This window comes from Mya arenaria, chromosome 3, assembly GCF_026914265.1.
Source record: "Mya arenaria isolate MELC-2E11 chromosome 3, ASM2691426v1".
In the NCBI taxonomy this organism is placed as follows: domain Eukaryota; kingdom Metazoa; phylum Mollusca; class Bivalvia; order Myida; family Myidae; genus Mya; species Mya arenaria.
This window is the reverse complement of record NC_069124.1, coordinates 38,739,070-38,754,351: the sequence shown is the minus strand read 5'-3', so window position 1 is coordinate 38,754,351 and position 15,282 is coordinate 38,739,070. Positions and strand designations below refer to the sequence as shown.

At 34.3% G+C, this 15,282-nt stretch overlaps 1 long non-coding RNA gene across 1 annotated transcript; it reads left to right on the top strand.

The window, feature by feature from the left end:
- The first annotated feature begins 9,915 nt into the window (after nucleotides 1–9,915).
- LOC128227985 (uncharacterized) lies at nucleotides 9,916–15,282 on the top strand. The gene is made up of 4 exons (XR_008259878.1): nucleotides 9,916–10,064; nucleotides 12,883–13,014; nucleotides 13,596–13,693; nucleotides 15,081–15,282. It is a non-coding gene; the product is annotated as an uncharacterized LOC128227985 (long non-coding RNA).

Sequence of the window (15,282 nt, the reverse complement as noted above, 5' to 3'; positions counted from 1 at the left end):
TCCTAGTGATACTATTATATTCCTCGGTGCCCGGTAACTTTTCTTGCGATCTGCATGTTCATGGTCACATAATTATGTTAATAAAAACGGTGCAAGACTGTTTTCTATATATATATTTATATAAAAATGATAAAACACTATAGATTCTTGTTAATTGTACTTTATAGTAGGAATTTTGTTTGCAGATACGTATATTCAAGGTGTGATAACAAGTTACATAGATTTTTCATAGTGGCTGAGAAGCAGTTTCCGACAGATTTTACAATTTTTTTATTGAATTATTCATATGTGTGCCTACTATCCCTACTAAAATGTGCACATTTTAGATTACTTCAATTCAAGCTGCTATTGTTGTTATATTTTTCACATGTGTGACGTCACATATAGTGTATCTAATAGGGGCGTCAACAGGGTACTTACACTGTGTTCTGATTAGCTGGTGATGAGAAGCAGTTTCCGACAAATCAAATTCGCGTCGGATTTTAAGTGCCTATTGTGTTTTTATCTGTTTATGCAATAGCGGCGTCAACAGGGTACTCACACTGTCCGCTATAATGTCGACAGTAAATAATTCGTCAGGCGACTCATCCGACTCGCGGAGTTCTTATAATAGTCTTATGTTTATTAAGATAATTCTTGAATTTACATTTTCAGTATTATTAATAGTATTAGCATCATTATCTCGAGTTGTTACCTTATTTTTATCGGTCTGTCAATATTATGATTTTACGATTATTATTTATTTCAGCATCAAAATTAACGCTTTTGCATAATAAAGACATAAAAGGAAAACTTAGGATTTCAAATTTATAAACTGTTCAGTTTAAGCAATGTTTACTAAAAGCTTCTATCAGTATGTCTTATAAATATAGTCGTAATTGTGTTCTTTCACCTATAATATATTAAAAAATCGTATTGTATTATATATTAAAACAAGAAACGCCGCAATGCGACGAAACCAGGTTTTCAATGATTGACAGAAGAACTTCAGCCTGTGTCTGTTTTTCTATTTTTAGTAACAGTGATCTTGATCATAGGGACCCCAAACGCAATCACAGTAAAGGTATCCATAAACTCTTCCTTTAAACCAAGTTGGGTCAAGATATGTCAACCCTAACTAAAGTTATTCAGTTTCAACAGTTTTTCTATTTTTAGTGAAGTGACCTTGGCCTTGACTCTAGGGACTCCAAACGCAATCCCATGAAAAGTATCCATAAACTCTTCCTATAGACCAAGTTTGGTAAAGATATGTGAACCCTGACTAAAGTTATTCAGTTTCAACCATTATTCTATTTTTAGTAACAGTGACCTTGATCCTAGGGACCCCAAACACAATCCCATGACAGGTCTCCATAAACTCTCCCTTTATACCAAGTTTGGTCAAGAGATGTGGACCCTGACTAAAGTTATTCAGTTTCAATTGTTTTTTTTTTTCTATAATAAGTAACAGTGACCTTGACCTTGACCCTATTGACCCCAAACGCAATCCCATGAAAGGTCTCCCTAAACTCTTCCTTTATACCAAGTTTGGTCAAGATATGTGGACCCTTACTAAAGTTATTCAGTTTCAACCGTTTTCCTATTTTAAGTAAGTGTCCTTGACCTTGACCCTAGGGACCCCAAATGCAATCCCATGAAAGGTATCTAAAAACTCTTCATATAGACCAAGTTTGGTCAAGATATGTCAATACTAACAAAAGTTAATCAGTTTCAACCGTTTTCTATTTTTAGTAACAGTGACCTTGACTTTGACCATAGGAACCCCAAACGCAATTCCATGAAAGGTATCCATAAACTCTTACTATAGACCAAGTTTGGTCAAGATATGCCAACCCTTACTGAAATTATTCAGTTTCATAGGTGAGTTTGACGCCGCCCGGCCGCCCGGTCGCCCGCCCGCCCGAACAACGACGTTCGTCATTCTAATATTCTAAAAATTCACTGGAAAGCAATAAAGGTGTGGAATTTGTGCCCTTCCACTTGTATAGAATGCGTACTGTCACACGTCATATTACAAGTGTCACCAATTAAAGACAGTGCACCAGCCATTCAGAAGCAATTCAGATGTTGAAGCGGTAACACAATAAATAAGGCCCGTGTCATTGTACATTGTTTTCCTGAAAAAAAATATAGGAAACTATATAGAAATTTCTGAGCTTAACTTGTTCTCTCAAAACGTAAAAATACACTAGATAAAAATTTTCCATTATGCAACTTAAACGATAAAGATAAATTTCATTTTGTTTTACTTTGTTTAATTTATAATGATACGCGACATCCTCTATTCCTGGATGTTTTGTCAGAGTATGATTCAATTTATATTATTACTTAATTCTGATAATAAATTACTGTTATAAGATGAGCTTTTTTGTATCGTTATCAAAGCTAAGACACATTCTTTAAAGTTTCTACCCTCTAAGATGCACTCTTACTCCCAAATAAGATTTACTATACCAGAAAGGATGATTATATATCAAAAGAAATGTTTCTTGTGAAGTATAAAGAGTTATTTTTGAATGAATGATGCAGGAAACACGGTATTTCTACCATATGAGATGATAGTACATGTATATCACAGTTGATAAGCTCTCACTTATAATTAAATATTTTCTCAACATTATATAAATTGATTGTAGTTAACATTTCCACCGCGATTATTTAATTATCACATTACAACATCAGAAGGCTACTGATATTTAATAGAAATATCTACCTCTACTCACAATTTGCAGTTTGTAAAATGTGCGGTTTTTACCTTTAATGTATATCATACTCCATTAAAGTCATCGATTTTAAATATACCAATATAAATCTTTAATTACAAAATATTAAAATAAAGCATGGTAAACTCGTGATAATGGAACACTATTCTGAATTGTATTTAATTTTGAGGACAGCATGTACACTTGGACTATAATGTTCAAAAGAAATCCTTTTTATTATATGTAATCTGCGTTTCTCCGTGGCCTTCTATCTGTATGTTATCTGCATTTCTAAAAACCCTTGTCTTTTTAAATTATCTGCGTAACTCTATCTCTGTTATCTGCGTTTAATCCTGCGCCCTCACACTGTTCCGATAAGCAGGTGATGAGAAGCAGTTTCCGACAGATCGAATACGCGGCGGATTTCAAGTGCCTATTGTGTGTTTTTTATCTGTTTATTTAATATACTAAACATAAGACTATTATAAGAAATATTTTTCAATTTCCAGCATGCACCAACAATTTAAACCGTAACATTTACGACAGTCAATTCATTCTCGAAATCAGGAAGACACTTCATGAATATCAGTGATATTTTTATTAATTTCTAATAGGAACTTGTGTTTGTAAACATTTTAATGAATGTGGGTGTAAAACTAGTGATCACAAATATGTACACAATGATCATCGTTTATAGAAGTCAATTTAGGAAAATCTTGTAGCTATTCATAGATATATGCAAATTAGGTTCACACGCATGCGCAATTCGCTGCGCGTGACGATCCCCCACGTGCAAGTTTGTGTACAAAATGAATAATAAACATTAAACATTAAATCATAATAGTTACTTACGTGTCTCGGTAAGAACTCCAACTTTTGATTGCATTATAACCATAAAGAATTGAATTGCAGAACCTTCTTTATGAAGACTTAAAGAAGTTACGCGAAAAAGCGATTTGTCGGAAACTGCCTTCCGTCGGAAACTGATTCTCAACAAGTATAACTACACATATGTTATTTATTTCTTGTTAACATAAAACAAATCGCAAAGTAACTGGAACATATATTCAAAATTTCATCAAATATATTTGCTCATTTTGTTATGTTTTGGTAACTTAAAAACAGTCATGTCCAGGTATACAGAGCACGACGTTGACCGTATGTTTTCACACGCAAAAAATGGCGCACACATCTTCGAAGAACAGGTTGTATCACTATTCATAATTCTGACTAATTATAAATATGTGGCTATGTGATTTTCTATGCAACTTTCTCTTTTAGAGTTTATCTTAAATTTGGTTTGAAAAAGCAAGTGTTTCAAAATAAATCATTTGAAACTTATTTTTCACTAGTATTTTTTTCCACTTTTTATAAAAAGTCTATAACAATTACCAATTCAAATGCCGACTACTACTTTGATATTATATAAGCATGAAACTGATTTTTGTTACCAAAAATTATATATATTAAAACAAAAACGTTGCGCTTTTAAAATGCACTAGTGTTATTAACAAAAAAGAAAACAAGAGAACCAACTAGCGCAAAAAATTGTCCGTCCTCTTTTTTTAAGGACGCCAAGATTGGTGGTAAGTTGCTGTACGTTAAACCAAATTTAGAGATTTTGACAGTTTTTAACCAGTTTTTGCCAATTCAAGGGTCATAACTCGTGACGGAGGCGACATGGCTGGTTATCGAGCCTGACTGAGATATTCTGCCTATTCACATTCTGACCAAATGTGTAGATGATTGGACAAAGGCTTGTAAAGCTATTGATTGGACAAGGCCGATTTTAGGTATTTTTTATGATTAAGGGGCGATAACTCTTGAGTGACTTGAGCGATATGACTGATAAACGAACTTGTCCAAGATATTATTTCTTTATCAAAGTTTATAAATACACTTAATGCAAACAGAGTTTACAATCATGAGGAAATTATATATACTAAGTATAAAGAAGAATTATGCAGGCACATAATGAAAACAGATATGAAAACAAAGTATACAATGAGTTTAAAGTTGTCTAAAAGGAATAATACATTGAGTTTCAAATTCTGTCAAATTACAAATAGAATTACAATTATCAATAATTAGAATCAAAAATATGTCAAGTTGAATCATTTTAATACATCAAAATCAACCCTTAGCAAAATTTAAGAAATCAGGACATTCTATTATTAGTAGTATTCGTCACCTATGGTTCTTTTGCAATGCGTGCATTTTCTATTCGCGTATGGGATATAACTCCATCGTCCAGTTTCACATGTTAATTAGTGATTTCTCGTTCTTAATTTTGCATAACTCTTTGTATTTATGTCATAGGTGTTATTAAGGTATTTTTTCCGTTTCAAACTTTCTTTTTAATGTTTTGTAAAATCGGAAGCTTGTAGATGTGTTTAATATACTGTACCAGTCATTAATAAACAAATCTTTTAACTTTTGTGTTCCATACATGCCTGATTTTATTAACATATTTTAAATATTATACTCCAGTCTCACCATACACCATTGGGTTTGGGGTTAAGGATCGAAGACTCAAAATGTGATTAAAAATTTTAAGTGGTACCTTTTCCAATAACTACAAGTTTCCAAATCCCCATATTTCACATTTAAGAAGTATTGGTTTAACTAGCTTATTAAACAAGTCAATTTGCATATTTATTGGAAGGTATAATGATTTAGTTTTTTTATCAGACAATACATTGCTATGGTAGCTTGGTTTGCAATATATATATTTATTTTTTTGCAGAAAAAAAGATCCAAAACGACTAATTTTTATTCCAAGATACTTGTAACCTTTCACAGTTTCTATGTCCGTATCATCAAATTGGAAAGAGTGATTTTTTATTCTACCAGATGAGAGAATTACAATATTTGTTTAATCAATATTTACTTTTAAATGTCATGTAAGACAGTAGTCATGATATGCATTTAAACAATATTGTAAATCATTTGCAGTTTCACAGACAATGGCTGTGTCATCAGCATACATAAGTTTAAGTATTTTCATATATGACAATATCTTATTTTCACCAATTTCGATGCCATTAAGCTCTTGTTAAAAAAATCGTGCAGATCGATTAGGAACAGGGAAATAACATCGGAGAAAGATTTTCTCCTTGTCTGACCCTTATAGTACTTGCAAAATAGTTAGACGACTCACCATTAACCCTAATACACGATTTAATGGAATTATACATATATATATATATATATATATATATATATATATATATATATATATATATATATATATATATATATATATATATATATATATATATATATATATAATTTCTTCTTTTTAGCTCTTAATATTTGTATTAGACGATACAGAACAAACATATCATCAGTTGTTTAGTAGTTTGAGCTTGATATTCATTTATAATTCGTCAGCAAATTTGTGTAGACGTTTATTTTAAACAACGGTGAATAACTTACCTAAACCCCTTATAAGTGTGATCGGCCTATAATTTTCTGCGCCTTGTAAGCTACCATTGTTTTTAAATATTGGTTGAATAATTCCCTGTGACCACGGTTCAGGGACATAACCAGTATCTAACACTATGTTGAATAGTTTTACAAATATATTTTTAAACAAATTTAAAGTAGATTTTACGTGTTCGTTTAGAATTAAATCTGCGCCACCACCCTTACCATTTTTCAATTCTTTAACCACTTTTTTGTTTTCCTTCCTTAGTTATTGGGGAATTAAGAATACTATTAATATGCTCAGGTGTCTCAAAAGGTTGGTTATGATTTGTGTGTGTTTTATCGTTAACATTAGTAACATTAACATTTTTGAAATAATTGTATATGTCTTTTAATGATGCTTCAACATTATTTTTGTATTTGCCATTTAATATTTTCCAGAATTGCTTTGAATATTTTTGTTTTAATTTCTTAAGTTTTGTAACACTGTCTGTTTTATATAATTTTATACAGTTTTTAATGCTGAATTGAAACATAGCAGTTGAAGTGATACAATAGTCAATTACAATTGTTTCTTTAAATGTGCATTTACCGACTCTATCACCATTAGTCCTAACATTCAATATAAGCAGATTATTTTTCAATAAAATCTTTTAAAAATTACTTCCATAAATTGTTCACTGTTTTATCACAGCTAATTCTTTCTGCACTTATCGCTTGAGTAAGAAGTTCGGATAAAGGCAAGCGTCCAGTCCCTCCAGCCTCATCAGAGTAAAAAATCTCCTTGTTTCTGCGTCCTTAGGGCAAGAAGCTCTCTTCACCCTTTAACCACCTCTTGCATCAGGTTGATGATGATATCCGGAAGTAGACTGAACATCTCTACTGGTCTTCCGGCTTGTTTCACTTGGCAGTTGAGCCTTTGCAGGAGAAATCCTCAATTTTACTGGCGAAACCACACTCTTTAGGGGAGACATGTTATGTGATCTCGCTCTTGCCCCTTCCGGATATTCAGTAGAAATGAATGAGTTAACAAGTCAAACTCAACCTCCACTTCCATGTCCTCACATTCAGTCCCTTTTCTGGCGTCGCTCACAACCTTCTCAATTTGCGGGTCGATCTCTAACTTAAAGTATTTTCTTTGCTAGCTTCAGAGGCTCATACACCTCCTCATTAGTTACTTTGATTGGTGGCAATTTGTGGATATTGAAGTAATTCACTCCCTGTCCACAATCTCCAGAACATTGGGCTTATTAGCCAATCTCTTAAAAAAGTTCAACCCATTTCCTTTCCCTCTTCCTGTGTTGCGAGCCAGATCGCAAGTCGCCTTTATGAGGCTTTTCAGCAGATCCCTGTTCTCTTCTTTACATACTGCCAAGCTGAGACGTGACACAAATTTGTCGACGGGCTCGTAGAAAGGGACTTTCTCCTGAAGCTCTTTCACATCTCGAACGATTCTGCTGTCAGTCATCCTTAAACATAGACAAAAAGGACTAATATACATTCCTTGATGTTATGCAACTCTTGCACCTGTATCAATGTTCAAGGCCTCGAAGGGTGTAACATTTACACAAGAGCCATGGTACATTCATCACAATATTCACATTGGATCATAAATCTCACTCCCCATGGTTGCTTGCATACACTGTGCTTTGTCTTATCTGTCCAATTTCCTTTTGACAGAAATGGGTCACTATCCGGTTTTTCTAGGTACATTTTTGTACTTCTTTATCCAAGCTGGGATAGCTATTGCTGTACAAGGCATCAACCTGTCATGATTTGTAACAACCACCGCATTCTTCAACACAATCTGTTACTGGTAACCTGACACCTTTCTTGTTATGATGGCAGGTCCCTTCCATGGCGCACGTAGTTTCTTGCACTTGCCTTTCACTACTGCAGTGTCCAGTAAGTACACCAGATCTCCTTCTTTATACGGTCGTATTAGAACATTAAGTTCATGTGCCTTAAAGATATCTTCAACTGTCTTCGGGCAGTGTAATGGGCATTCATCATCCTCTCTTGAAGCTCTGCTACATACTCGTCGGGTTCAACCTTTTTGTAAGCGTGATCTTGAAACATCAAACAGGCTGTTGTGTTCACTTCATGATCTAACATCAGCATGCTTGGTGTGAAACCTTTACTTTTGTACACTGTTGACCGACTGACAGCTATACGATGTGGTACGTGCCTTGTGTATTTCTAAAGGACGGCAAAGAGCTGTAAACAATTTACTTTCGAAATTGCGTCCTTGATCAGAAAATAATCTGAAAAGGAAAGCCGAATCTTGAGAAAAAAATCACGGCTGCCTTTGCGGTTCCTTCTGTGTGTTTTTTTTGTGATCGTAACGGTATACATTCTACCCACTTGATGAATTGATCCACCATCATCAAGCAGTGTTCATTTCCCTGTGTTGTTCTTGGCAATGGCCCCATTAAATCAATATGGACCCGCTCAATTTGGTGCCCCAGCATGGTACTCAGTTAATGGGACTTTTCCATATACATGTACTTTTGTTTTCTTATTCTTGCCAAACACATCACATGGTGTATCTCTTAACATCTCTGCCCCAGTGCAACCAAAATAATATTTCTTTAAACTTAGCCTTGGTTCTTGCAATACCTTGATGTGCGGCTGAAGGTATATCATGGTGCCAATTCCAAATCCTCCGAATATGTCTTTTGCTTAAACAGCACACCATGACTCAGATTAAACAGTTCTTTGTTTATCCAAAAGTACTTGCTCCCAGAGGGACTAAAAACCTCTCCCTCGGCCGGCACAGTACCTGTCTCAGGTAAGCCCTAATGATACATAATTCCCCATCAGCGGCTTGTTCTTTCTGGAGCTCCCAATAGATAAACCTCCAACAAGATGGACTTTCTGATGTCGCTTCTTGAGTTACCTTAACAGAACAGGTTTTTATCATGATATCCGTTCCAACTATGATTATGTCAAACCCTGACTTGCTATCAGATACTTCATAGCCCAATAAATCATAGAAACTGCATTCCTGTTTAAACATGTGATTTTCCCTGAATCAGTTCTACCTTCCCGGGTGTACAAACCGGTATTCTCCCCTGATTTCGCTCATTAAATCCCTTCCCGAAATGAATCAGCAACCCCTGATCTGTGCTCCCCTGAGTGCCTTTCCGACGGTACCGCCGGTTTTATCTCCCAGGTGACTTTGAGCAGGAATATTCTGGCTGTCACAGCAAACGTATTATAAAAATGACATTCGGAATTCGGAGTGTTAAAGAACACATCAGCAAATGTTGATACCTAATTTGTATATGAGCGTTGTTGTTGCGTGATTGGTTGATTGACATTACCGCGAGTTGTTCTTAATGTAAAGTCATTATGTCAAAATATAGAGTACTTGTATGAAAGGCCTCGTGGTCTAGCAATAATATGTTGTGAAGCATATTTTTTTCTTGACGTTACCGGCATGGGTTCGCACCCTACTATAAATATATATATTTATTAATCAACTATTACGTATTTGACGAGATACAGAGACAATTGCTGTACCAATACCAGACAGTTGAAGACGATATATGCCATAACTCGCTCAATATCGACCAAACTCGGCCAATATCAATAAAACTCGCCTAATATGAGTTTCCTCCGTTTTCATTGGCTACAAAACTCGCCTAATATAGGATTGGAGAAATGGGCCATTTTCATTGGCTGTCGAAACTCGCCTAATATGAGAACTATGCTGGAAATTATTTTTAAAGGTAGCCATTTTGTTTTCCGTTTTTTGACTGTTTTGAAAATTTTGTGCATTTGGAATACTTGAACCTATTGAATGATTGAACCACTTTGTACGGTTTGATATATCAGTTGTATTTAACCTGTTGGTGGATTTTACGACAATTACGATTTTGAACACCAACAAAATGGACGACGAAGGTTCTGTGTGATGAACAATAGCCGGTCAATATTACTATTTTTCTGTCTTTTCCTTTTTTTACGTTCTGAGTGATGATCAAAAGCTGCTCAATATAACTATTTTTTGTTGTTTTTGACTTTTACTTTCTGAGTGATGATCAATAGCCGGTTAATATTACTATTTTTCTGTCTTTTCCTTCTTTTACGTTCTGTGTGATGGTCAAAAGCTGGTCAATATAACTATTTTTTGTTGTTTTTGACTTTTACGTTCTGAGTGATGATCAATAGCCAGTTAATATTACTATTTTATGACGTTTTTAACTTTTACGTTCTGAGTGATGATCAATAGCCGGTTAATAATACTTTTTTTTAGCTCTACTGGCCAAAGGCCAGAAGAGCTTATGCGATGGTAATGTGTACGTAGTATGTGCATCCATGCGTCTGTAAACAATTGCTTGTGAACATGATACAGTCTTCAGTTCTGATTGTATCTCGATGAAACTTGTACAGTATCTAGATATCCATTAGAGCTTAGTTCCTTTCGAAAACCAGAAAGCCAGATCCGCCCATGCATGCCTAGATTATGGCCCTTGATAGTATAAAAAATACTATCGTCCTAGTCCCTAAAATCGCGACCAACCTTGATTCGCGGCCATCTTTGTTTTTACCTGGTTATCACGTGAAATGCACGTATCTGCAAAGCTATGAAGTCATTTTTACTACAAACTATTTACAAGAGTAGATGCCTTCCAACTCGCGAAAAAATGCTTTAAAACAGATAAATTCACTTGAAACAATGGTTAACACCGCAAACAATGTAGTTTTACTAATCCCAAATTAATTGCCATAGAAACCAACCATATTTGCCACATAACATCCTTAAAAATTCGCTGGTTATTTCGTCTGCTTTGTATACATTTTATCAATGACGGTCACGTGACCTAAATTCGTATAGGAAGGCAAAGCAAACTTATAATATGTGTTTTCATGACCCATAGTCTTAGTGTCAAAATAAAGAAATTAGTGAGTGTTAATTTCTGTTTTAGGTGCATCCCTAAGCAGTGATAAAGCAGTACATAATTTATTTCCAACTGCCCTTAAACATGCTTATGTACAAAATGATCAGAGAGGAAGGCACTTATGTCCTTAAGTCATCTAGAATGTTCAGTGTTCCTGAAAATACACTTAAAGAGACAGTTTTGTCTTTGGGTTAAATTATACTTTCCACCACTACGAGTAATTTGACATGATTTAATGTTTTATGTTTACAAAATACTGTAAATCTTTTATTACAAGTTGAAATTTTGAAATTAACATTTTTAAAGATATGTTTGACTGTTTTTCTCAAAAAACAATTGATCAAAATAGTGTTGGCCTAATTAAAACGTGCTGACCTAGATTACGTCAGAGCTCGCGAATCAAGGTACTAGAATCAAGATGGCGGCCTAGTTTCAGTTTCTGTACTCTGTTGACATTATTTACGTGAACTTTTGACCGTTTGTTCTTAAATACTAGTGGAAATATGTATAAATAAATGGCATGTCTGACAAAAGTAGTTAAATTATTTCATTGTTTTGCTCAACTTTATTATTTTTTATTTGTTCCTTACATTCGCGAATCATGGTTAGTCAAGGATATTGTGCAGGGTTCGAATTTAACTTTGAGGAGCACTCGCAAAATTTTGCGAGTGCATTTTGAGGCAACTCGCAAAATGAAAAATCAACTTGCCTTATAATATTGTCTAATTAAAGTAGAAATTTACACCTAAGACATATTATGAATATTAAAAGGTATCAATCTTGAGTGACTCAACTACTAGAACTTATTGATGGCTTATTCTATTTGGGGGGTACGGAAAGACTCATCATATGCTTGCAGCTTTTTGATAACAAAGCTGTCCAATAATTTGACATTGTTCACTTTGTATATTTACCCTCGCCATCGGGTAATTTAATACCCATTTGACAAGCACGCTACAGATTTCATTAAGTCTGTAAGTATTAAAATCAATAACATTATAAATTTGAAATAAAAAAAGAACAGTAAATGTAGCGTGGATACTTTGGACCATGAAATATATCGATCGACGAAGTCTACTGTATTTATTTTGACAGTTGGGCGAAAATATATTCAAAGGATGATGGGGTTTACATATAGTGCGCGAAAGCGCTAAATTTAGCCAATGATTGAGCTAGGTGATTACGTCATTCGTATTCACTTTGTATAATGCACGCCTCGGAGCATCCCGGAAAGATTCGAGATAAAACTCGGCCTTTCCGTATTTGTTCTATTTTTGAAAACTTACTAGAGCGGGACTCCGCACTGTCTTCTTTATACTGGTAGTGCAAACATGCCACTTATAGGCTGTTTACACTCGACTACCTAGCGGAGTTAAGTTCATGTTTATTCTACTTTCCTTTTAACATTTTGTGGTCTAGAAAAAGCCACTCGCAGAATTTTGCGAGCTTGAATAAAAGTCACTCGCAATTTGTAAATGTCGCTCGCATTTTGCGAGTATGCGAGTCTAAATTCGAACCCTGTTGTGTAAACAATTGGTTGTGAACACGATACAGTCTTCATTTTTGATTGTATCTCGATGAAACTTTACAGCTGTCATCGAAATTAGACTTTCGGATGAACAAGCGGTTAATATTACTATTTTTTGTAGTTTGTGACTTTTACCTTCTGAGTGATGTTCAATAGCCGGTCATTAATAATGTTTTTTTGTCATTTTATATGAATTTTACGTTCTGAGTGATGATCATTAGCCGGTCAATAATACTATTTTTCTGTATTTTCTTACCTTTATGTTCTGAATGATGATATATTTAAGTGCAATATTTGATTTACTTTTTTATTACAGATTGTAGTTCCTAGTAATGAGAAATGGCTAGATGTTATACAATATCATACTTCATGATGTCACCAACAATGTCATGTTCTGAGTATTGGAAAATAGTTGGAGACTCAGCAGTGCAAAAACTAGTTAACTCAGGTATGGTAAATGGCTGCTAGGCTGCTGTTTGTAAAAATAGTATGCAGATGTGCAAGTGACATTACGCAACTTTGGATGTTGGACAAAATTGTTACAATTCTTGAAGATTTAATACTTAAACTATTCTCATGTTTCTATAGCAACCATGGCTCTCATCCTAAAAGCATTGCAAGTGGCTTTTTAAAAAGACCTGATTGTTTGATAATACCTTAATGCATCATCAACTTTTACTTTATTTATATGTTCCATAAAGATTCCATTATCAAAATTAATATTACTAGCTTTTATATTTTTTGACATTTCATTTGACTATTGACATGTCTATTGAGTGCTCACTTAGTCATTAATGTGTAATCATTCAGGACCCTTACCACATTCTGTAATGGCTCATTCTTCTAAAGCATGGCCAAAGGTTTATACTATTCATCCATGTATTTGTAAAAGAAATGTTTTCATTTTAAAGAGTGTCAGTCAAAAAATAAATGAGCATAATAACCTTGAAGTGATCGGTTACAAAAGTTGTTATCTTCCAAGCATGGAATATAGCCACATGTAAGTCATGTTCTGCTCTATATTTACAGAATGTGTGTTCCAACTGACGGATGATATTGTCAGATAAGAGCACATTGGCATGTTGCATACGTTGACTTTCTGAATTACAGAAAATAGTTTCAGTCAGGTATTGTATATCATGATTGGCATATATAAAAAAATTAGTTTTGAACAAAAATTAGCAAAAATGTTTTTTGATAGAGAAATTAGTGTTTTTCAAGAACATTTTCATTAACAAATTAGACATAAATCTCATTGAGATCTTATTTTACATGTCGCAATGCAAAAACAACCAAAAATGGACAGTAACAGGGCTTGACGCTTATTCTAATACTTGGTTGCCCTTCGGGCAACCACCTAGCCATTTTCACTTGCCCGAATGGATTTTTGACTTGCCCAATTTTTTTTTGGATCATTTTGTTGTTATACTTCACATCAAAACCCATTTCCAGATTCAACCTGCACATCAGGGCTTGCTGTATTTGAAATAAATCAGTTGTCATGAAATTTGTAACTAATAGCACATACATTCAAATTATTAAGGATGAAATAAAATTGAATTATAAGAACGAACAGTCAACTTCTTATTATCTTAGCCTTATAATCTTACATTTATTTTGAAGTAAATTACAATTTATCGCAATGTAAAGTGAAATCATAAATTTTGAATAACCGAGCATCCAATTGGAGCAGTCCAAAAAATAGCCAAAATTACCATTCTCGCTATGTCTGAGTCCAAGAAATTGTTTCCCCAAGACTCGACCCTGCGTCGTTTTCGTTTCTTTTCATAGCTGGTCTTTTTCTTGGATGACTTAGCCTTTTGTTCGTTTGAAACATTAAAAAAACTTGACAGTGTCGACTGTCAAAACACCATTTGTGTACATTGTGAGAGCATTAACTGGAATGCTAGCTATATGGATTTGGTGCAGCTCACGTGATTGGCCAACGGATCTAGATTGAATTACTCGAGCTCTATCGGAAAATATTTGGCAGTCTTCACCATCGTAGTTTCGAATGAAAATGTCAGAGGAGCTCCATTTGACCCGATTTTCCGAGTCAACAACCAATGAGTGCATTAGTGTCGGTTTGATAAATACTCTCCAAGAAGGAGAGTACGGACTACTATTTTTTACCAGAAAAGTCGCCACTATGACAAGTTTTTTTTGTTACGGCCCGATCGGGCAGGTAGATTCTAAAAACTACTGCCCGCCTGCAAAAATTACTTGCCCCGGGCAATCAGGCAGTGGTAAATGTCAAGCCCTGCAGTAAATACTTAAGTTTACATGAATGGACAAAAACTGCCAAACTTCAATCCTTGAAAGACCAGAAACTTTCATAATTGAGGTGAATGCACTCATGAAAGTTCCAAATATCAGCAAGTAAAGTCAGCAAGTCATAATATATTGAAGTTTTCTTATAAAACTTCAAAAATGATGGCATAGAAATTCTAAGTTCATATTTGTAATGGAAGTTTGTAGTATTTTTCTTTATATCTTCTTTTGTTTGTGTTTCAGGATACCAGAACGCATCACGACTTCCAGGGCATGGCTTTAGCTCCTCCAGAAAGAACACTAGAAACACTTGATTATTTGTGTGAAATACTTTGAAATAAAAAAGACTCTTTCTGCATAATATAATTCCTAAAGAAAATCAATGAACCTAAAGAATGATTTACATATATGTAAAAATATGTTCCAATAAAAGTATCAATTTTTA